Source organism: Colletes latitarsis, chromosome 9 (assembly GCF_051014445.1).
Source record: "Colletes latitarsis isolate SP2378_abdomen chromosome 9, iyColLati1, whole genome shotgun sequence".
Lineage (NCBI taxonomy): Eukaryota > Metazoa > Arthropoda > Insecta > Hymenoptera > Colletidae > Colletes > Colletes latitarsis.
Genome location: NC_135142.1, coordinates 15,271,381 through 15,294,606, shown reverse-complemented (window position 1 = coordinate 15,294,606; position 23,226 = coordinate 15,271,381). Strand labels below are relative to the sequence as shown.

General features: G+C 37.9%; 1 pseudogene; it reads left to right on the top strand.

Moving 5' to 3' along the window:
* The first annotated feature begins 22,349 nt into the window (after positions 1–22,349).
* LOC143345732 (uncharacterized) lies at positions 22,350–22,987 on the top strand (annotated as a pseudogene).
* The last annotated feature ends 239 nt before the right edge of the window (positions 22,988–23,226 follow it).

The following is a 23,226-nucleotide window of genomic DNA, read 5'->3' as shown; positions in this document are numbered from 1 at the left end:
TCTCATAGAGGATACCGATTCATCAAGTAATTATATGAAGATTAATTGTACATATACACAAGGAAACGGAAATTGTACAAAACGACACTTAAGAAATCCGACCAGAACATTTATTGGAAAGGAATTACAAAATAAATCAGTTCACCTCTATCGCGCAGAAAAAGCAAACACGTTAATGAACGAGGGAGATTCAGAGCCTCCTCATCTATATAGTTCTGCTGTTTTACATGCAGCGAAATCACAAACAGCAATGGCAGATTATATAGATCCAAATGCTCTTAAAGCGCTAGTTATTTTAAAATCATCGTCACTACAAAATATAATTCATAACATTGGATTAGATCCTGTTTTTGTGCATTATGGGAGCACCCACCAATTAAATGTTTATCAAAAATACGCCGCTGATAATGATGCGTGTGTCTTTATTGATGCAACCGATAGCATTATTAAACATTTACAGAAAGCGGATGGGTCAATGTCAAAAAAAATACTTTTATATCATTGTGTTATCAATTGCAAAAATGGACAATTTTCAATTTGTCAGATGATAAGCGAAAGCCATAATGCAAATTCGATTCATTTTTGGTTGGCAGAGTGGTTACGCTCCGGTGCATCGGTGCCCAAAGAAGCAGTTTGCGATTCCTCAAAAGCACTATTAATTGCAGTTATTCGTGCATTTACAGGCTCTCTTACTATCGAAGATTACGCGGATGCTTGTCAAAATTCTAGTTTACCTAAATGTTATGTCAGAATAGATGTGGCACATTTCATAAAAAGATACTCAAATTTTTTCAAATCATTAAACAAAAGAGTAAAAGTGTTCTACCTTAGCGCGATTGGTCAGTTAATACTATGCAGAGACATTACAAATGCAAAAGATATAATACAATTCATTTTTATAATAGCATTGTCAGAAACTGATGGAAATATGAAAACGGGTAATCTGTCACAATGCGACAAAACTCGTGTTGCATTAATAAATTTAATGATTAACAGTAATGAGTTGAACATAGCGAACTTCGAAACCGATAGTGACTATAATAGTATTCTATTGGAAATGGAAGATACGAATGAAACAGGTAGTTTTAATCATCAATTTGAAAATTCGTGGACCGGTCCCTAATCATGTTGTAGGACAAAAGATCCGAATCAACACGGGTGACTGGTTGTATACTTGGTATTTTTGGCGAATTTAGTGACAGCGGGTATGAATCAAACCCGGAAATAGTAACATGTACTATTATATGTTTTCTAGTTCAGGCTAGAGTTTTCTTGTGCTCCGCGATTTCTAATTGAATGAATGCTCCATACTATGATAAATTATTTTGTTAAATTAATTACATTCACTGTAGAATGATTATTGAATGTATAATTTTGAATATTGATTGTTTCTTATATTGTTCATGTCTTGCATTTAAATATAATTTCATAATTTTGGTTCCAAGATACCAAACTCTTTCTTTACGTATTGAAACATATAATGTTTCAATCCATATACAAGAAAACATTTCGCGACGGATCAATTCTGGAGTCAAGCATTATGTACTATCTGCATGTTTAAAAAATACGCTTTGACGATAGAATCGTCCGAGGTTTGAATATTTTAAATAATTAGCATCAATAATTTACCTTAAATTTTCAAAGTAAATTGTTTTATTGTAAAGTCTTTGTAAAATATAAGGGAGTGGTGTCGCCGTCGGGCGCGATAGTCAGTTTTTCCCCCAAGACGTTTTCTTCACGATAACTATGTATTGTTACTCATTAAATATACTTTATTATAAATTGTAAACCAACAGTCTTGATTAAAATCTTTCCTCTTAAATAATTCAATTTTAAACAGAATAATTTTCTTTTCTAATAATATCTTTCATTATTAATGTACATTAAACTTTGCTCTTTATTTTTTACAAATAAAGAATCGTTCGTAGTACTCTCCGTTAATATTTATTGGTGCTTTCATGTAATATTAACACGTATTTACTAGAAAATTTTGCCGGAATCGCGAAAAAAGTCGAGCCAGTTTCGTGCATTTTCTTACATGTTTAATCGACATCAATTATGATATCTGTAAACGTAATTATCAATTCATAGACCATATTTCGGGTTCAGTCGATCTTTAATTAAGGTGTGAATGCATTTATTTTAACGCATTGAATCGTAATTTTTGTTTTATTTCTGTTACAGACTTTACTGCATTTTAGCTGGAAGGGACGCCATCGGCATGCAATGAATGGGCGCCATTGTTGCTTGGAAATCGCAAATCGAGGAAATACGAAATTCAATATTGATAAACTCAAGTTCATTATAACAAGTGAGTATGTACCTATATATGTTTACCAATTTTTGTGTTTTTATCGATAAAACTTAATACTAAATCGATAGATACACAAATCTGTGTGTTTACTAAATTATTTTTTATTTCTAATCCTAAATTTTCATTTTTTCTTTTAGAAATTCTGATGACCGCGCGCAATACGGTCAGTAAATTCAGTGCTTGCGTCGTTTAGAGTTTCTTGTTTTTCGAAGCACAGTGGCTTCTAGTAAATTATCGTTTCGATTTTAGGGATACGCGAAGTTCGAGTCAGTGTATATTGAGCTCTCGTGAATTTTTAGTCAGAGCACCGGAGTTTTCTTTGCTTCATAAATCGCGATAGTAGAGTCAGTGCGTCACTGAACAGGAGTATTTGGCGATGCCCACGAGCAAAAAATATAAGTATCTTCGTACTTTGTTCCGAGTACGTTTAGAAAAGAATTGTTTCTTTGAAATGTTGCTACATTAAATTTCCAATATTAGCAGACATTTTTTTATTAAAATTAAAATTTCTACAATTTAAGAAATCGGGTGTTATATTCGCTGTTTCTTTTTAGAGGATCCTAACATCCCATCAACGTATATACCTACTTACGGATCCAGAAACCTCTTGAATGACTTTGATGCTGACTACGTTGCTGATTTCGGTGATGACTTCGCTAATGACTTCGCTAATGATTCCTACTAGCCAACATCATCGTGCGGGTGCTTGCATTCTACAATTGTTGAGGTGCATGCCAATTTTTATTCATCTGGTCCCCAATCACGTTGTAGGACAAAAACGTCCAAATCGACGCGGGTGATCAGTCGTATACGTGCAATCTTTGACGAATAGAGTGACCACAGATATGAATCATACCCGTGAGTAGTAACATGTACTATTATATTTTTTTTAGCGTAAGCTAAGGTTTTCTTGTGCTCCGCGATTTCTAATTAGACAAATGAATGCTCCATAGTATCATAAATTATTTTATTAAATTAATTACATTCACTATAGAATGATTATTATCTCGCATGTAATTATAATTTAATAACTTTGTATCATTAAATTTGTATCATTAATAACTTTGCACATATTAAAAAATATGTTTCAATGTATGCACAAAAAAAATAGTTCATGGCGGATAAATTCTTGAGTCATGCATTATGTACTATTCTCATCTTTAAAAAATATGCTTTGATGACAGAATTACCCGAAGGTTGAATATTTTAATTAGTTCGCTTCAATAATTTATCTTCAATTTTCGAAGTAAATTATTTTATCGTAAAATCTTGATTAAAGTATTTTCTCTTAAATAATTCAATTTTAATCAGAATAATTTCCATTACTAATAATATTTTTCATTATTAATGTATATTGTTCCTCATTTATCACACATAGAGAGTCCAGTAAAAGAAATAAATAAATACTATTTCGTTATTCGTTAGTATTCACTATGATCATTTTTCTAGTTCAGGATTTTGAGGATACCATTCCGTGTTTATTGCCTAATCTCGTCCAAGTGCCCAGGTGCTACTTGCGTGAATGAAAGCAATGGGCACCGATGACTTAGTTTATAAAAATTCCTAATAATATTTATGTGCGACTGACATTGAGTTAGTGTGTCGTGCGCGACGTAATTGTCACAAAATATTACATATTTATTGCATACACATACATCGTAGTACAAAATATTTAATGAAATATAAGTGACGATTAACTTCTTGATCTTGAGCAATAAACTGAAGAAATTCGATCACGATCATTTATACAATAACATATTTTATCAAAGATTCGATTACATTACAATGAGAAATGACCAAGCATTAAGCTATAGATTACTAATTTATTCTCGACCAAATTCCTTATCCCATAACTATACCGAGTCAATACTTCTTACGATACAACCTGTACGATTTTCAATGTGGGAGACTGTATGTTCGATCGGACTTAGCAAAATATTTAGGCTACAAGGCCATAGGCAGTGGAGAAATTGTACACAAGCTTTTCAGTGGAGCGAATTCCGAAAATCAAACGCATAACATTTTTACTGTACGCATGAAAAGTATCGACGGAGACTATGCCTGTAATTTCCAAGCCATGGACCAGCGTGTCATTTGCGAGAATATTGCAAGTATTGAGAAGGCAGATTGGTTTAATAACATTCCTAAAGACCCCAACACCAAACTAGCCCTCTACGCCGACGGCACTGCCGTCTACTCCTCCTCATGACAAATCAACCAGGCAATCAAGTATACCCCAAAACCACCTTGACCACATCCTTCGATTCACCTCCACATGGAAGTTAACAATAAACCCCACTAAAACTGAAACATCAATCTTCACTCCCAAAAGACTTCAGAACCCCGACACACTCTCAATAAACAACCACCCCATCAACTGGTCCACAAAAGTAAAATACCTAGGCATCTGGTTTGACAACAAACTCAAATGACAACATAACACCAAAGACGGAGCATGCAAAGGCATCGGAATCCTCCGCTCCCTCTAACCACTCCTCACGCGAAATAGTCCGCTTCAATTCAGTTGTTCGTGTAAAATTCTTGCAATTTTCGTAGAATTGTATAAATTCTTAAAATCTTACAAATACTAAATTCGTCCTGTTCGGTAGTTGCTTAAATATAATATACATATACATCCTATTATGGGAGGTGACTTAATTGGCAAATAGGCACTTATCCATCCCTCATGAGTTAGCCCACCCTAATCTGTAAGTCCCATCCACTGGGCCTAAGGTACCCCTGGAACTAATTAAAGAATGCGCGTCGCGTAATAGCTTTACTGTATGTCAATTTCTATTGTTGAACTAGGTAGTAAGAGGTGAAGTTAGACGTGGGCATTAAGTAATTTGGAGGATTTTACGCCCTCGTAGTATTAACGATCGAAAAATAAGGAATGCATCTTAAGCAGTCCTACAGTAAATCATGTTTGGAATTCCAAACAATTACAACAATTAGAATACAATTTTAAAAGTTTCTTTGTTAACGATATCAGCGGAAAGATGAAATTGAGAAACCCTGTTTCAACGTGTCTGGCCATTACTCGTTATTTCTACTTGTGTTAAGTGGTTGCAAGTACATATTACGTTGGTATGGTGTCATTTGTTTCAAGCGGTTTCAAGCCAGGAAGCAGTAAGATAAACGAAAATTAGTCAATGATTACAAATACCAGCACAAGTGATAATTACGAACGATGGTCAGACACGTTCAACAGGTCGTACTCACGAATTTTTACGAAAAACAAAGCATCTCACGAAAAAATTTTATTCTATATTTTCCATTTACTTTTTCATATAAAACAACAGTATTACTGTTTGTACCACTCAACACTGTGTATATGTAAATAAAACTAGAAGCAGTGGTTAAACAAACAATTTCATTTATTCGTTGATAGGAAAAATATTTGAATAAAGATTTTCGACCTTATATTCAGTGAGAGATAGAGTATTATTTATACAGATAATATTTATATAGTAAAAGCATGGAAATGAAAAAAAGCTTATCTTTCGATTAACTCTCGATTAACTGATCCCTAGATTATTCAATCTGAATTCTAAAATATTAATGAATTCATTACGTTATTCCTATTCACGCTTCTCGTAAAAATTTAACAAATGTTCACGAGATTGTTTACCTAAATACACATTACATAATCCATATATTGCATCCCACAAACGTTATTACTATATGTTATGTACATTTTATAACGATAATATTATTACCGTTTAAACAAGAATAGCAAATTAATTCGTAATTTATTTGTAGTAATAAGGTAAAGCAAAATCCTATTAGGTCAGATAATCAAAGGATTACTGTAATTATATATTATACATAAATCTTGGCAAAACTTAGGTAAGGATAACATTTTTTCAAGATAAAATATTTCTGCACTACCATTAATTATAATTAACATTTCATGGAATTTCCTCATTGACGAATGGTTTCTCAAGATTGGTTAAACTTGGACTAATACTGAATTTTTAATCAAATCAGGTGATACAGTATTCCATTCGTCTTTCAAAATCTGTTTAAGAGGCGCCTTTGATCATATATGTATGATGCTTTCGAACTCGTTCTTCAAATTCCCACTATACGTGCTCGATCAGATTTATATCAGGTGATCGTGAGAGAGTAGCTAATGTAAAAGATATATTATACAGGAGTCTGTGATGCAGTCACAGCTGGGTAAAATTTACAGAAAAAACATTTTGAATATAAAATTCTTTACAATTTAAATATGAAGCAAAATTTCTGAGAATAAAATATTTTTATTTATAGAATTCATAACTGTTAGGGAAAAAGGCGAAGTTCGAAATAAATAAATGGAATACTTAAAACACTAATATTTAATGTGACACACGAAAGGAAAAGTGTTTTTGTTTTTAACGATAAAATGTTGCTATTAGGTTGTATAAAAGTGAACACCTCGACAGCGGTACGTAGAATACAGAATTCCATCTCTAACAATAACATATTCAGAGTAAAATATTTTATTTTAACAATTTGAAGCATGAAATGGAATATTTTCTTTTGATAATTTCCACCATAAAATGAAATATTTTATTTTAATAATCTAAAGCGTAAAATACTTCCTCTTTGTTTTATAAACACGCGTTTAAAGGAATTCTTAATTCGAAAATAAATTGTGGAAACAAATAACGCAAGAAATAATATTTGCAAACTAAATTTATTTACTTCTTTCTAAATGTAGCTATTACTGTGTAGTACTCTCTATTACTAGTAACACTCTAGGAAAAGTTCTTAATTTTATGCTTTAAGTGAAACAAATAAAGATATTTTACTCTTTAAATAAATAAAATGTTTTGTACTATTATACAAATGTTTTCAGTGACCTTCAAACAAAATATTATTTTAAACAATTTTAATCCAATTCAGTATTTGATTTTTGTCACACATTTTTGAAAACATGTGATTAGAAAATATTAAATTTATATTCGTTAGTATAAATTTTACAAGCATAAATTATCGTTTTCATATAGTTGAGTAAATTCTAAGCTTTTTTTTATTTACTTCACTATTTAACTACTATTGTAACCGCAAAAGCTATTGAGGAAATTACACCTGAATTATGGGAAAATTATTGCAAACACGTGGAAGCTATTGAAAAGGAATACTGGGAAAAAGAAAAAACTTTAGAAGAAGCTCTAGATTGTTTAACATTCAATCAAGGAAGCAATACCGATACTGCTGACTCAGCTGCATCGAAATCATATGATTCAACCGATTAAAATTGCAAGTACCATAAACCGGCTAATTGCAAGTATCATAAACTTAAATTTCCAAAGGGGCCCGAGACCGAACCAAGTGATCATTGACCAGGTCACGTAAGAAATAATATTTGCAAACTAATTGGCTAGGAAAACTACCAATTAGATGTTTCGAACCATCTCCGAATTTCCCCCGTTCCGAAAAAAGGATTCCGTCGCGAACGAACAAACCAAAAATCGACCGACTTCAACGAGCTCTATTTCGAATCACATCAGCACATTTAACTTCAGAACATCACGTTTGAATTCAACATAGCACACTCTAAACACTTTTGTTAATTAAATAGTATTTTGTTAAATTCTCTAATTGCATTTTCCACCATCCCTTTCGCGGTAATTCATGGTAATTCGACACATCAATGCGGTGTCGATTAATCGAAACAAGGATTTACGATCCTTGTAGGCGCGAACTGTTACGGTCGGATCTCACCGCGGTGTGTTGTAAAAACAACGGCTGCGTGGAAACACCAGTGCGAGCGATACGAAGATACAAATGAATTGATAGATTTCCACGTTGGTGCACTATTTGATTTGCCGTCGTTGTCGAAAGATAGATGATTCTAATAGTATGTAATTTGAAATCTTTATCCTCGTTGGAGAAGTCCGTAGATAAATGGGACACTGTCTTGGCCCATTGGCTGTCCAAAGCTGTTGGGGAGGTATTACACCCCTCGCCGGCCCCCACAGCATGAGCTAACCTCACCTCCACGTGGTGGACACTGAGCAACGGCGTTTCTGACTAATGAGGCTCTGGCTATGAGTATGGGTCGAACGCAGTCTTGGGACATGGGAACCATCGATTCCAAGATAACATTCGACTCTCGAGGAAAATTCCTTGTAGTGCAGTAATGATTTGGAGACAAGAAAGGTCGACGAGTACCTTACCCAATGAGGTCAAGTACCGAGGAGCTAATCTTCAATTTTCAATTTTTATCTCCCTGGCGGTGGTGGCTCTCAAACGCAGGCCGATCCTGCCTGAGAAGTTGGGATATAAACCGCAGAAGGAAAATTACATATAAATGGATACCAAATATACTGTAATGCATGGAAACTACTCATGGATAACTTACTTTTTATTAGTTAATAAACGCAGTTAAGGAAATATGTATTAAATGCCCGATATAATATACGCCACAAATATGGAGCAGCTCGTCGGAGACTCGACATGTAACACGTACGGTTGGATAAACAGTTGTTAAAAACAGTAAAAGGAAGAGATTAGGAAAATGTCCGCGTATCGTCGTGTGAACACACTCAATTGCTCACACTTTTCACATGTTACAGGCATTTACGAGTCATGACTGCTTTAACCAGTATAGGAAACGTATTGGGAAATCAACCACGGACTTGTGCCGGTATGGCTGTAGTTAGACTGATGACGTGGAGCACACGCTCATTCGATGCCAGAGATGGGTCGAAAATCGACAGCAACTGTGTGAAGCACTAAACATTGATGTAAATGAAATTACCATTGAACGTCTGGGTGTTCTGATGAAAAGGGACTTACACAATTGGAACGTCATTAAGACATACATAACAAATATTTTGAAAATTAATTTACATGTGGCGTTGAAGAAAGGAAGAAACGCAGCGATCATACACAAAGCAAAAAATTAACAAAATTTACTTTTCATACAGAGGAAATTAAATACCCACTATTGAAACCATTTATAGGACACTCCCATAGACGCAAGGCAAATTTTCGGAAACGTCGTTAAAAAAGTGGTTAAAATAGATGGGATTTCAATTTAAAAAAGTTTGCAGAAGGACAGCAATTGTAGACCACGCAAGAATTACAAACTGGAAATCTATGTATTTAACGACAATTGCTAAATTTCGTGAAGAAAATAAAACAATATACTATCTGGGCGAGATATGGTTTAATACCCATGAAACTGCAGCGAAAGGGTGGACGGATTCATCTTCGCAATGTATTGCGAAGATACCAACAAATAAAGGAAAAAGATTGATTATTTTACATTGTGGTATTGAAGAAGAATGGATGCCTAATTGTTTAAAATTGTGTGAGGTTAATTTAAACAATTGCAATGTGGATTGTTTCGAACTGTACCATTCTCTGACTTCATTCGATGTCAATACGATTTATTATTTCCGGTCACTAATTCAATACTAATAGTCGTCGAGCAAAACAGCCATGTTCAAAGTCACATAATTTACTCTTAAATTGCATGCACTTTAGAAAGCTAAAAACGTGCCTACGCACAAATATACTCATTAGCCACGCCACTTCATGGCAAAGGAACCTTCCCAGGACACTCCAAATAACGAGTCGCCATAAACACGTAGATCATTCTAAGGCCGGGAAAACTTTCTTGCGCCAAGTTAAAGGGAGCTTTAGAAAAAACAAGGTCTTATCGAAACCTGGACACTCGTCCCAAACCTTCACCTTCCAAGTGTCGCATTAAATGGATAATTTATAATCCTTCAAGGCTGTCTGGAGTTCCCCAAGTCTTACAAATCTCCTCGCCAACAGCAGGAACGTTTCTTCTCAGTCAAGGGTCAAGAGTTTCTTTTCCTTATTTGAAAATATGTACACCAGACGTTGCACACGTCCACAAATCCAAGTCGACCCAGCTGACAAGGGCACTCAGGCTTTAGCACCGAGCGGCCATGCTCATGCATTGGTCTCAAGGCCAAACCCATCGACGGACCCAAATCACCCAAGTGATTGGACCCCTCTATAGACTTGAAAACATTGTCGATTTTGGAAGACGGGGAAAAGGTTTCGCGATATCCTATTCGCTTAATCGTGTCACCAATCGGTGTGTTACCGAATTCTGGACTGACTCTGATTGGTCCCCTTCGGCAGACACCTCCACGACTCGATCACCTCTCGAGGTTGCATGGTGACATTTGGGACAAGTCTTAAGTCTCCTGAACAACCGGAAGGCACGGGATCTCGTTTCCGTTTGTTCGTAGGGGCCGCTTCATATCGTTGCGGAACAGCCTTCACGTTGCCGCAACGATGCATCTTCAATCCGTCGCAACAATATAAAGGCTGTGCTATTCAAACAGTGGTTTGAGCAAAAGTCAATATTAAACATAAAACCTAATAGTGTAATAGTTGTGGATAATGTATCACATCATTCAAGACTGGTCCAAAAAATTCTGTGCAAAACAAGTTCAAAAGTGAAAATTCAAAACTTTTTGTTAAAAAATAATCTATATTTTGAAGACACGTATACAAAAGAACAGTTACTAGAAATTTTAAAATGTGGCGCCATTGTATCACCACTACACCCTTGGCATTGTATGAATGGAATGCAATGCAAGGATAACTTTAAGCTTTCTATTTTTCCATTTTCCCAGGGTCTCGTGCGAGCCTGGTCGTCCTGTTAAACACTTGACGACCTGTAGCCGTACCCAGAGCCGTACGAGGTATCTGTTTTCTTTCAAGGTCTCGTCTGAGCCTCGACCCGTTTCGAGCCGGGCCCGGCGAACCTCTTCACTTTTATTACTTTCTTTCGCTTGCATTAAATTTTCTCCCCACTACATATTTTCCAGTTACGTTTTTCCATCTTTCTGTCCAGTCTCTTTTTCTCTCCCTTTTCTATTAAGGTAAGGACATGTATATATTCCTCGGAGTCGAGATCGAGAGGACAGTCGATTACGAGAGTCGATCCTAACAGTCAGTTAAGAACAGTCGATTTCAACAATTCAATTTCCACAGTCAGTTAGACTGCGGAGTTGTATACATTGGTAAAACCTACGTGTGGTTAACCTCTAAATAAACATTATAATTAAGGGTAGTTGTTTGGGTGTTATTCCATCACCAGCCCCCTTAACTTCAATAACATTCAAAATGAATAAGCGCTCATCGAAGATTTCGACGAAAACGAGGCGGAGCGTCACGCGATTACGAAAGATTCGACGACGCGATCTCGAACGCGAAACTGTTACGAAATAATCTACAATCGAGTCGCATGACTCGAGCCCCAAACAATCGGGGAACCCGTTACGCTAGAATCACTAGTGCTGACATTCTCGTCGTATACCACATCGATCATTCTACCGAAGATAGATCTACCTAAATTGGACGGGCAAATCGGGTCACTTTTCAAGACGCGCTTATGACAATAGTACATGAATATCCCAGGCTGAACAACGTGCAAAAGCTGAATTACCTACGCCTCTCGCTATCGGGTAAAGCAGAAGACGTCATCGGACTTTTCACGATCTGCAGTGAAAGCTACGAGGCAGCGTGGATGCATTTAAATGAAATTTACAACGATAAACCCGCTCTTGTACATTCGTTGGAATCGCTCCGCGATCTGGTGAACCACGTACAACTCCACTTTCGGTCACTGCAAGCCCACGGCCGATCACAAGAGGACATCGCCAATGACCTCACTGCGATTCAAAATGTCGGACAAGACTCGAGAGTAGCGAACGGACTCCGGAACAGTCCTGTCTTCTTGTATTATACGACAAAGCAAACAACTCTTCTCGTACATCGTCCAACGCAAACAAATCTTCTCATACAAGCGATATCGGTCCTTTCGCGACTTCTACATAACGCTCTGAAAACCGACAATCATTCGGTTGCAACATATTATTCATAACAAAAAACGACGTGCGCACCACGACGGTTAATTGGGCCTTCTGTTCGGGAAACAAATCCATTCATATTTCGTTCGGTCAACTCAGGTTTTTTCCGTTCTTTTATGCTGCCAGATGCGGGACCAATACTACATTGCGAAGGTCTTCGAGTCTTCCGCATGTGGTAAATTCGTAGTAAAACAAAAAGAATTTTGTCAATGCGAAAGTACTATAACTGGGTTGACCAACGAAGAGCTATATTGCTCCGCGGGTGATACGGTCAAATGTAGGCACCGACGACAACGATCATCGCCGACTCGCGGAACAATATAGCCATAAAACAGCTGCTAAACAGACGCGGTCACTCATCACGTTGTTAATCCGGAGCTCCGTTTCTTCCTCAGTAAATTAACGTGGCCTTCGACTTGGGGAAGAAACCCTCGGGCGCCCACGCCAGGGTGGCCGGCGACTTTCCTCCACCACCGGATGTGAGGGAGAGGTTTCCTCCCGAAAATGAGGCAGGAAAATGGGTCCTCCTCTCCCAAATCGATGGTCAATCGATATAACTACGATTCCACGGGCGAATCTGCAAACACCCTCAAATGGACCGGTTGGAGGGGATCCAAGCTGAGGAGGAAACGGACCCAACACCCACTCTTAACTTGTCCTTTGGTTGACTAACCATCTCTAAAAAGACATACGATATCGATTTAGTCGTGAAGAGTCGAACGTGAAAATTGAACGCATTTTGTAAACTGAATGGGAGGAACAGTCCTTCCTACATTCACGTGCTTTGCAGTAAAAAGTTAAATACAGTCCACTTATCGTTGTTAAGTAAACGTTTCCACGAAATCACACAATCATTCATTCATATCTCATTTCAATTCTGGCCACGCATATTCAAGCGCGAACAATCAGTATCTGATCTACCCATACGGCAGGTAGCTGGCCCATCAGGTAATCTGTGGCAGGTGGATTACCACGGGAGCACCTGGCGCACTGTCTGACGATCTTTCGAGCCGCGTTTCTTCCATCAATAGACCAGTACGTTTGTCGAATGGCGCACAATGTAGTCGTGATTACTGCATGATGGTTGTCGATGTAGGCCTGCTGGATGATGACGTAGGTGACGTGATGTCCTCTTGGTAGTAGGATCGGGTGCCTCTGTCTGTAAGGCAACTCCGAATTTTGCAAGCGGCCTCCGATACGCAGTACTCCCTTCTGATGAATGACAGAAGCTTGCTCTTCGAATGTAGCCCAATTCCGGTAGAAATGATCTTCTGCGGGAGCAGATGCTTGGACGAGTTAAATTATGCAATCGTTGGTGATTTCGAGTTCTTCAACAGTCTGAGATCCCTTGAACCAATGAGGGTGTCTGAACCGTAAACAATAAGCGATGATCCATCGAAATCGCGAAAAGCTCGAAAATCGTTCGAGTAAGTCCATGTTGCTTACGATTTTGGTAGCAAGCCAACTGATGCGTTTCGCCTCTGGGACTTCCACGTTAATATGAAACTCGGACTCTGGCCACTCCGGTCCATTCCGCCAATTGATATCTCGTAGGTATTGCCCAAGTAATTATCCTCGCGAAAATAAGTTGGCTGGCTTATCGTACGATCGGACCGTGTCGTCAAGCGGTGATGTCGATTCTATTCTGGACGTTGACCACGCGGTTTGCAACGAAAGTTTTTAGCGTGTTCGGTTGACGATTCAACCAATTCATCACGATCGTTGAATCCGTCCAGAATAATACACAATCTATTTCGTGCGTGATGGCCTCTCGAACGGTGGTGTAGAACGACGCCAAGAGAACTGCCATCGCACAGTTCTAAGCGTGCGAGGCTGATCATTTTTAGAGACGTGACACGAGATTTTGCGCAAAGCAAGTTGATTTTGATCTTTCCGGCGTTGTCTGTAGAGCGCACATACAGACAAACTCTGTACGCACGTTTTCTTGCGCCACAGAAGCCGTGGAGCTCGATCTTCCGAGTTGAGCGTAGAACGACATGTTGGTCGAACAAGACGTTGTGTAGTTGCTTCAATGGGACAATGAAAATGGCCCACTCGGTGTGAATGCTGGCTGGCAATGACTCGTCTCAGTCCAATTTCAGTTGCCAGAGCGGCAACATCTTTGCGACCACGGTGATCGGAACGAACAGGCCTAGCGAATCAAAGATCCTCGTGATGGTTGATAACATCATCCGCTTGTGTAAAGGATTTACGCGTTAAAGGAGACGGCGTAAAAGAGAAAGGCGCCAAGCCTTATTAAGTACTTGTCGCCGAAAACACTCATATCGTGGGACCGAAGTGAGGAAGTTCTCGCTTCCCAGTCAGTCTTTATTAGACATTATCCACACTAATTGCGACATCTCTGCTTATACAGAGTCACTATTATTTGTTAACCGTATTCGTCCCTTCTGGAATATTTTCATTGTATATGTCTGTGTGTATGAGTACACCGCAAGATCGCATAACCGTCGACCGTCCCAGTCCATATTAAAGCGTTGTAAAGTAAACACGTGCCAAAGCCAAAACCGTATTGTGTATATTATAAAATATTATATGCGTAATACAATATATGTATACATGTTCCCTTACACTTGCTGGTCGTCGTAGAAAGGTGAGGATCGACGATATACAAAATCATGTCGTTTCGCACATCTAACGATCCTCCGAGCATCTTGATGATCATCGCACCACCAAAGATTTTTGAATGTATCCGCTTATCCGCAAAGCCAACGAGCAGTTTCGGATCGTTCGATGCTCATTGTCGAATGTTTAATCCTCCTCGTTTCAGTAGCTCGATGGTTTGGTCGCGAAGTTCCTTAGCTTCCGCGTAGTTGGCGCCGGTCAGCAAATCGTCGACGTAGACCTCTTCAAGATCGATGCTGCTTCCGGGAAGGTGTCTCCTTCGTCGTCGGCGAGTCGATGAATGTATCTTACAGCGAGGTACAGAGCGAAACACAGTCCGCACGTGATCGTGTTAAGTTCGAACATCACGATTTCGTTATGGTCGTCTCGCCATAAGATGTGCTGATATGAATGTTCCTCCGGTCAAACGTGGGATTGGCGGTACATCTTTTTCTACGTCCCGGTCAGCACATATGGATACATGCGAAACCGTAGGAACAAAGAAAATGTCGTCCTGCATCGTTGGTCCAGTTATCAACGCGTTGTTTAATGATAGATCGCTGCTTGATTTCGCCGAATCGTTGAAAACTACTCGAACTTTCATTGTCGAGTTCGATGGTTTTATGACCGCGTGATGCGGTAGGTAAAAATCGCGCGCCATCGTGATTCCTCGATATGTTACATCCTTTTGTTAAACGGCAGTGCAACGACGTAACGTCCCGTTTCGGTTCGTTGGACGTGATCAACGAAATGCTACTCACAGTCGCGTTCCTTGACTGTTATTGCGTGCGTGGTCCCTCTTCAATTTGGCAAGATCGAAATCGACGTTGGACACAAATGTCTTGCGTTTCGTCTACGGTAATGTAGTAATAGTAAGGTAATGATTTAGACAACCGGCAACAGTCCTATGACTTGTGGTATCGCGAAAAACATCAGATCCCGCTCGAAATTAGCGACCGACACGAGCTTATTTGCCACGGTGCTCTACGCGTTGAATGCTTCGATGGCCACGGAAGTTGTTTTGTTCGGTCAATTCGCGTTTTTCCGCCTTTTTATGGTGCCAGATGCGGAATAGTTACTTCGTCGCAAAAGTCCTCAAATATTCCGCATCTGACAAATTTCGTTGCAAAATAATCAAGCGCTTTGTCGAAAAAAAAGCACTAGGCCCGAGTTGACCAGCAAAGGGCTATATTCTTCCACGGGTTCGTCCGTTCTTTTATCTTGTCAGATGCGGGATCAGTACTACATTGCGAAGGACTTCGAGTCTTCCGCATGTGGCAAATTTTGTAGTAAAACAAAAAGAACTTTGTCAATGCGGAAGTACTATAACCGAGTTGACCAACGAAGGGCTATATTGCTCCGCGGGTGGTACGGTCAAATGTAGGCACCGACGACAACGATCATCGCCGACTCGCGGAACAATATAGCCATAAAACAGCTGCTAAACAGACGCGGCCACTCGGCACGTTGTTAATTCGGAGCTCCGTTTCTTCCTCAGTAAATAAACGCGGCCTTCGACTTGGGGAAGAAACCCTCGAGCGCCCGCGCCAGGGTGGCCTGCGACTTTCCTCCACCACCGAGTGTGAGGGAGGAGTTTTCTACCGAAATGGGGCAGGAAAATGGGGCAAGCTGACGAGGAAACGGGCTCCGAAAACATCGAACAGAATTCGTAAATCCGTTAAAGTAACCGTATCGCAGAAAAGACAATTCGTACAACAGTTAAAGCAAACGTATCGTAGAAAAAACAAATCGTGCAACAGTTAAAGCAAACGTATCGTAGAAAAAATCAGCTTTCGACAAATAATTCCAAGACGCGATATCGTTTCGGTCGCGACTTAAATCGACTTATCGGTGATCTCAAACGGTCACATTACTTAAACTAGCCACTCAATATTCGTTTGGCGAGTGACGGCTAAAAGATACGCGTATCATGAGTCTTAATTGGGTCTTACAACCTCAAAAGAACCAAAAAGGTAGTTCGCGCGGAGAATTTAGCCTGTACCCGACGCTACGGTACGTTTCAGAAGTTCTCTTGTTTGGAAGACACCTCTTGAGCATCCTCGCGAATGCCTCGTTGTTGTAATTCGTGTTGGAACATGTATCTAATAATATTCGGCCTTCGATGAGTTTCTGCTCGTTGTCCACTGTGTGAACGATTGCAGTGGGCATCAACTCATTAGCCGATACATTGTTGACAATCGCGACTTTCCTAAGTTTCCGATTTCGTGGTTTCACGCGCGATGACCCAAGTCAAGCGTCGTTTCGAGGTGCTTCCGGATGGAGTTTCGTATTGTGTAACTCGTTGCACACCCGACATCTTCCAGCAATCTTGCAGTGATCCGACTACAGGCAATTTCGGCATATTTGGGCCTTACGCGCGGCATCGAGGCGTTTGTCGATCGGCAACGCAAGGAATTTTTCGCAACGATACAAGGGACGCGCCCCTTTGTTACAAATCTTGCAGCCCGATTTAATACCCATGACATGGCATCGAATATGAAACAATCAAATATTAACGAAGAAGAGACGACACTTAAATCTTCATTTATGAAGACTAAAAGTGCAAAGTTTCGCAATACGCGCGCGCGGGATACAAACGTTTGCTGTTTCTTCATGTGATGGGGTTTGCGGTGCATTTCGGCGTTATCGTTTCGCCGCGCGCTTGGTTTTTCTACCTGTCGATCGATGTCCGGTGTACCAGTTGTTTGAAAATTGCTTCGATTTTCGAAACGTATAGCGTCTGTTCCCATGCCTTTCGAGTCTCATCCGACATCTTCGAAATTACGATGCTCGCGATTAAGTCGTTGGCAATGTCTTTTTGCGATCGGCTAAGGGCTTGCAACGAATATATAATATATGACTTAGACCACTTTCATAATTATGGGCACGTATACCGATTAACTCGGAGTAGAGCGACTGTAAAGTAAAGACACGTTCCGTGGCACCCTTTGGCTGGCAAATGTTTTCCTCGATAAAAGAGAAATTTCAGGTCATGGCAGTCGACTCCTAGAAATTAAACAATTGCCAGCCATAATTGCCGGATTGGCGCTTCGTTCCGAGTTCATTTGTGTTCCGCAGGACGGAACAAACAATGTTCGGTCACCAAATCGAAACAACATTTAACACTAAACCTATCGACACTTCATGTATACTCATTCCTACCACAACCGGTCAAATGACCAGTGTTTCGTTCTCTTTCTTACGAGGCAACTCCTAATGTTTGCATTATACGTATAGAATGTTGTTTCAAAGTTTGTAAAAATTTGTAAAAATCTGTATAAAAATGTTCAATAATTTTAATTTAAATGTGCATACTTAGTATTTTAACTTCATACAGAAAATTTATAAGCTACATTGAAATTTTTTAATTTCCATCGGATACAGGATGAGCAGTCTTTTAAAATAAAATTTTGTTCAATTCGATACTTTTGCTGAAGATCGGTAATTAGTTCAAGAAAAGACCATTATTTACCAAAAAATGATGGCTAGTAATTATGCAAACATTCTGTATACAAATTTAAATTCATTTTCAATTAAGTAAATAATTTATAATTCAGTTTCATCGCACACCAGTCGTATAATTATTAGAAATTGCTGAAACTTTTTTGGATGCATAGAGACCAAGCAGATTTAAAAATAAATATAGAGACAACATAAATACTAATAGTTGATATATTCATTGGATAGAAGATGAAGAGTCCTTTGAGATGTGTTTATTCAAGTCGATAACGTAATTAGTTCCGGAGATATAACGATTTTTGTTTCAATCGCGTGGTTAGTTCCAGATATGCAGGGTGTTCGGTCACCCCTGGAAAAAATTTTAATGGAAAATTCTAGAGACCAAAATAAAATGAAAATCAAAAATATGAATTTGTTGATTGCGGCTTCGTTAAAAGGTTATTAAAAAATTAAATTAAAAAATTTCAAATCATTCACGGAAAAATTATTTTTGGTTGCAGGAGTCAATTACAATCATTTTTTATGAATATACATACCCCCGAAATCGTACGAACTTTCGAGAAAAAAATTCTTTGCCGAAAATATATTGTGTGGCCGGAAATGTTTCTATAACTTTTTAACGAAACCTCAATCAACAAATTAGTATTCTTGATTTTCGACTAATTTTGGTCTCTAAAATCTCCCATTAAAATGTTTCCCAAGGGTGGCCGAACACCCTGTATAAGGGTTCGAAGCATTTGTTTATGTTTCCATTGATGACGTCACGAGGTCATTGACCACACGTGTTCGTAGTAAATAATAAATAGTAATTTTTGGAAGTACTTCGTCTCTCGGTCACGACTGTCAGGACGCACGTAAGAAAGAGAGAGAGAGAGAGATCCGATATGTCAGACGAAGACAGAGATAGTAGAATTTTTAAAATTACCCCTTCATTTAAATTACGATATCTCCAAAACGAAAAGTCAAATCGATATAAAACAAAAACCATTTTAAAGGTTGACCTTGCCACTTCTAACAGTGGCTCAATTATGGGGAAAACAATGGTAGTTTCGGAACTGCACGCGTGTAAAGTTTGACTATTTTTAATACGCATTATTAGACCGTTTTAAGAAAGTAGAAACTGAAGACATTCTCCTTTCATCCTTCTATATTTACATCGGAAATTAAGCAGAATTTAATATCAAATTTTGTCCGAATTTAACAAAAAATATTTTATTATTTTATTTTTACAAAAAAGTATAAATCGTTCATGGTAGGCAATATAGACTACATATTTTTCTCAGAAAACAAACAATAAGAATAGAAGTAAATACTGAAAAATTCATTCTACGTATACTATAAAAAAAATCGTGAAGTTAAATGACGCTAAAATAACCTTTGTATGTTAGAAATTCTAAGCGAAATGTAAAAAACGGTCATTTGACCGGTTGTGGTAGATTTACTGTTAAACACTTACTCAAGATTAGTTTGACGAGTAACGAACCAAAAATAGACGTGTTCCGCGACGATTAATTGGGCCTTACATCCTCAAGAGAACAAACTTTATGTGTACTTAAGATACACATTGTAGTTAAGGAATGGTGTATGTTCATAGTCGTCAAAAGACTTTTTTAAGAAATATAAGAATTCTTGAGACAAACACGAGTACCGAAGGTTGTCATTTCGAATTAAGGTCAATGCACATTACATGGCAATAAAACGTGGCAGAGAGATCGGTTCCTGTCTTTATGTAAATGGCGTACCGTCGAAGGAGGAATTCGTTTCTCGTTGTAAAGCTCCAAAACGAGCACGTTGCCGCTCGAAGAAAATAATAACAGCTGCACTCGTCCTAGAGACTTTCAGATCTGTGTCAATCGATCCTTCCTTTCCTCTGTCCATCATAGCCTCGTGTGAACTTCATCTATTGCGATGTAGGTTTACTCTGCTCCTATATTTGGTCGACTTCTTACTGATTTCTTTCTCGATGAAAAATAGAGGGAATTTCTAGTCCATTAGGATAGTTCTTTTTTTACGATAGCTTTGTAATAAACTTACAGAGAAAGAAGCTGTTAGTACGTAGTTCGTTTAAAATTTATACGTTACATCGAGGTCCAAACTGTATTTCAGCTCGAGGTTCTGTAATTTCTAGCAGTTTTAAAATTTGCTCTCCGTTACAACTTAGATACTAGTGCTATAAATCTAAATGATTCGAAATTTAACATCCACTCGATTTAGATGGTTTTTATCGATTTCTATAGAGATTTTGACGAATTAATCGTTGAGAATGATACAGTTGTAAATATATTTTATTTCATAACAAAGAATTATTGCATCAAATTTAGTATTTAATAATATGGAATATTGTGATTTAATTTTGTAACTATTTTAATATACGAAGTTCGTACTATCAAAGCTAAATTGATTCTACAGGTATTTTATATGTAATGGAGATATTTTAGAATATTGTTTTCAAGGAATACAGAAATAAAGATTCATTTTCTTTTGTGATAATTTGATCAACTTTTGTTATCTGCATACTAACACTATTTATAAAGGCTGACTACGGACACCTGAAACGCTAAATATTTCTGCATATTTCTAGGTACTTTAGCTACAAATTACTATAGTATTAAAACGTTGATCGCTTATTTAAAAAACACAGACTTCAATGAATTGGATGGCGTATAAAATTGTTCTGTGTTCAAAATATAACAAAAGTAAATGTAAGTATGAAATTTCTGGATATAATATATTGGATAAAGGAAGAGTATTATTTTTTCCTTGTTGATAATTTACAATATCAAGAATTATGCACAGTGAGAACATTTGCTTCATTAGCAATAATGCTTTGATTCTGATCATACTTCAATACATATATGAAATCAAAAGAGATACAAATGTAATAAATTTATAAATATATTATAAATGAACAGTATACACAAATTTAGTTTTCATTTTTTCTTTAAAGATAAATATGGCGTTTAGCAATATACCAAGAAGTGTAATCTGTATTCTGAACCATAATGTAAACAATGGAATATTGTATAAATATAGGTTGTCTACCATCTAACGTCGAATTATTTTATTTGGTTCAAAAATAACATTTTGAAACAAAATACTCATTTTTGCTAGAAAATAGACCTTTATTTATATATAAATCAAATAAAAATTAAAATATCGTAAGAATCTTATATCGTCTGATAATGGATTTAAATTTATATAATATTCAATTGTTTAAAGAAAAATGACAAAAATTTGTATATGTATACTACTACAATATTTTCTATATGTTTTAATTCTATAGTAATTTCTTGTTTTAGGTGCCCGTCGTCAGCCGTTATAAATAGTGTTAGTATACAGGTAACAAAAGTTGAATTCTTGATTGATTCAAATTATCACGAAAAACAAATCGATCGATTGCTAGGTTGCAAAGACGAATGCAGAATTCGTGCGGTTTCTGTCTCAAGGCGCGTGCGTGCGTGCGTGCATGCGTGCGTGCGTGTGTGTGTGTGTGTGTATGGGAGATTAGGAAAAGGCGACCGAAAAGGCAGAGCGATTGGAGCGATTCATGGATTCGGTAAAGCGATTATTTTTGTGTTTTAATAAAGTCTTGATAACGAAGTTCGTTACGATCATTGCTCTCGCAGTCAACCATATCCTACAATCATTTCGGTAATTATGCAGATGATTGACGACCTCGCAGATTTTGATAACCTTGAAATATGTCACTATTCTAAACAATTTCCCCCTATGCATGTTACCGCCGCTTGGCCTTAGTTGCCGAGATATTATATTAAAAATGGGTATCGGTATTAGTTAGTGTTGCGGGGGGGGGGGGGGGGGGGGGGGGGGGGGGGGTCCAGTCAGCAAAACGAATTTAATGTGTTGTTCAAGTCGTAGAGATGTTTCATTTTTTGCTCCGCAGGGCTCATGGAACAAAGTTCCATATTCTTGTTTTTTGTTGCAGGAATAAACATGTCTGAAATTGTGACTTTGAACCGCCGGTCGGTGAATGACGGCAATAAAATTATTTTTGCGAATATTTGGAAGACAAAGGCCAAACGACGACAACATGTATAAGGAAAAGTTGTTCAGAATAGTGACTTTGACAACATATTTCAATGTCGTTTCTGCGCATGTAGATATTTGTTTGTTATTTATCAGCTCATTGTGTACTTCGAAGTCGTGTCAAAGACATTGCAAGGTTAGAGTGACCCGTTTACTCGTAAATAATTAAATCTTAAAAGTTGTTTGCAATTTATGGTGAACTGGCGAGCCTAATACCAGAAGAGGTACATATCCGGCATTGTATGCTTTTTGAGTTTCACAAGGGTAGTAACGCAACAGTTGCTACCAAAAAGATTTGCGATGTTTATCCAAGTGCATTAGACGTTCATAAATGTCAAAAGTGGTTTTCTATGTTCAAATTCGATAATTATGATCTTTTTGGCTCGTATCGATTAGGAAGACCAACAACTTCAGACAATGACATGTTAATGGCGGAAGTGGAAGCAAATCCGTGTCAGACAATCAAGGAACTGTCAAAGACTCTTAACCAACTTTGATCAACTATCCAAGAACATTTGCAGCAGATTGGTAAAGTTAGCAAGAGCAGGTGTTTGGGCCTCGCATAATCTGTCCGAAGAAAACAAAGCTGACCGGTCCACCACATACAACTTATTGCTTCAGCGGCACAATACAGAAGCGTTTTTTGATCGTTTGATCACTCAAGATGTAAAGTGGGTCCTCTATGATAATCCAAAACGCAAAAAGCAGACCGTGCTTATCATACAGCTCCTTGCTGTGTTCCCTTTCCGTAGGCTCGAAACTAGTGTTTGGGGAAAAAACGAAAACCTTGAAGCCCGTTGCTTCAAGGAAGAGCCCATTGCTCTTCGTGTTACACAAGAATATTTCTAGACTTGTGGAAAGTCGACTCGAGGTTATGAGGCTCGATCAAACAAATCTAATTCCAAAACCTAACGGTACCCTTAACCTAAC